General features: G+C 42.6%; 1 protein-coding gene across 2 annotated transcripts in view; it reads left to right on the top strand.

Annotated features, from left to right (window-relative positions):
• Positions 1–2,736, top strand: part of LOC106880387 (N(6)-adenine-specific methyltransferase METTL4) — an 85,069-nt gene that overhangs the window by 45,788 nt on the left and 36,545 nt on the right. The window lies entirely within an intron of this gene.

The raw sequence follows: 2,736 nt of genomic DNA, 5'->3' as shown, positions 1-2,736 counted from the left end.
TCTCCAGAGGTCTCGGTCTTTATATACACACACACATACACACACACACACACACACACACACTCATACAATTACCTTCATCCGCAAGCGAATGTGGCTTAGTAATATGATATGTATCATGTTGAGCTAATTGCTTTAGAGGCCTCCATACTCATGAGTTGATTCACCTTTGACCTAGCTGAACATTGAGGATGTGCCAACTGGAGAGAGAGAGAGAGAGAGAGAGAGAGAGAGATGCACCAACATTAAGCTGGTGCCCAATATACAGCTGAGTAGGCTGAAGTAGCATGAAGTGAAGAGCCTTGCTGAAGGACATATTGTAGTACCTGGTTGAAGAATTGACCCTCGACATTATGCTTAATGTCTTCACACATGCTCACACGTACACACACACATGAACATACATGCATGTACACACACACATGCATGCACAGACACATTCACGTACACACACATGCATGCACACACTTGCACTCCCAGTGCCGTGTGCAGATGTAAATTCAATTCAGCAGAGTGCATTGAAGCAAGGTGCATTTCACAATGCAACCCCAAAATACAGCAAACCATCTGCTGCACATTACAGAACTTCTCAACCTAAAACATTGCAAAGCCAGATGTAGCGCCATCTGTTGGTAAGTCTTCCACAGAACCTGGAGATGGTAGGAGTGTTGCTGTTGCTAGTCCCCCCCTCCTTCTCCACTTCCTCTGCAAGAATTGAAACACAAATGATGCCACTCACTGCTGAATGGAATTTGGTGTCTGGATGTATGGGGGACTATTTTAGAACATGGCTCATTGGTTTGGGGCACTGTGGGGTAAGTGTGTGCTGGAGGGGAGGGCATAACTCACCTGCTTTTAATGTGTGTGTGTGTGTGTTTGTGTGACCTGTGTAACTTTGTGTGTGTGTATGTATGCATTTGTGTCTGTATGTGTACATGTGCATTTGTAGGTTGCATAAGTTTAGTGTGTGCATATGTATATATGCATGTGTATGAATGTATGCATATGTGCAAAGTTTGTGTGTGTATTTCTAATTTTGTGTATGCATGTGTGTGTATATGTATATATATATATAACATGCTTGGACTTTGTGTGTTCATTTATGTATACTCATGCTTATGTGTGTGTGTGTATTCTTGACCACAAATAAATATTCTGTATGTGTGTGTATATTCATGTACACACACGTGTGTTTGTGCTTAAGTATTTATATCTGTGTGTGTGTGTATAGATATGTAGATGTTAAACACACATTTTGTCAGATGCACACAGTCTCCCATGTCTGCGGATTCCTCAATACATCAATGTCCTTCACACTTGACCAATTCCATATTCTTAAAAAAAGGTTGTGGTCTTAGAATCTCCCTTTCCATTCCTTCTGTTGGAAATATCCCATAATCCACCTCTACCACACCACTACATTTCACTGCCATCACACCATTCCCCACCCCACCACCACCACCACCACCATCACCACCAATATACCTTACACCCCCACTATCGTTGCATCAACATCATACCAACCACCACCATCAGCAACTCCTACCCCTTCCCTGCAATCACTTATTTCTTGCAATACCATCTGCACTATAACCACCACTATCACATTGCTACCACCACCACCACCACCACCATTACCACCACTACTACTACCACCATCACCACAACAGTCACCATCACTAGCACCACAGCCATTTGAGTTCATCAAGTGAAAACAATGGCATTTCCATTTTGTTGCAGTCTTCTGTAAATCCTGGAAATATTTTTTGCTTTTCATTCCAACATTTTGGCATTTGCTTATCACTGGTTCAATCCCATGTAGTGCAAGGAGGCTGCACCAGGCTCCAGTCTGATCTGGCAGAGTTTCTACAGCTGGATGCTCTTCCTAACACCAACCACTCTGAGAGTGTAGTGGGTGCTTTTTTACATGCCACTAACATGGAACCCAGTCAAGGCGGCGCTGGCATCGGCCACGTTTGGATGGTGGTTTTTACGTGCCACTGGCACAGGGATCACAACTACAATTTCCATTTGATTTGATTATTATTATTATTATTATTATTATTATTATTATAAGGTGGTGAGCTGGTAGAATTATTAGCATGCCAGACGAAATGCTAAGTGGTGTTTCGTCTGTCTTTATGTTCTGAGTTCAAATTCTGCCAAGGTCGACTTTGCCTTTCATCCTTTTGGGGGTCGATAAATTAAGTACCAGTGAAATACTGAGAGTCGATGTGATCGACCTTCCCCCTCCCCTCAAATTCCAGGCCTTGTGCTTTTAGTAGAAAAGATTATTATTATTATTCGAGGTGGCAGAGAGCTGGTAGAATTGTTTGTATGCTAGATAAAATGCTGAGCAGAATTTCATCCAAAGTACCAGTCATCTACTGGGGTTAATGTAATCCAGCAAAGGGAGCCTACAGTAGAAAGGATTATTATTATTTTTGTTGTTTTGATTCTTGTTTGCTTCCCCTGCCCCTCTCACCCATGTTTTCTTACATTTGAGGAATTTGTTGTGTTTGACATTTAGGCAGTGGTGGCCGTGGTAGGAGGGTGAAACCCCAGATATAACATGTTCACTGTTCTGTGTGTATGTGTGGGGGTGTGACTTTGTCTGTCTGTCTCTCTCTCTCCCTCTCACATACACACACTTCTGCTCCTTTCCTTTTCTCTCACTCCTGATTCTTCCCTCTCATCTTTGTCTCCTCTTACTGCTACCCATTCTTCGTTTTTGGC

This window comes from Octopus bimaculoides, chromosome 19 (assembly GCF_001194135.2).
Source record: "Octopus bimaculoides isolate UCB-OBI-ISO-001 chromosome 19, ASM119413v2, whole genome shotgun sequence".
NCBI classification, from domain to species: Eukaryota; Metazoa; Mollusca; class Cephalopoda; order Octopoda; family Octopodidae; genus Octopus; species Octopus bimaculoides.
Note: the sequence above shows the minus strand (reverse complement) of the source record. Positions and strands in the feature narration are given on the sequence as shown.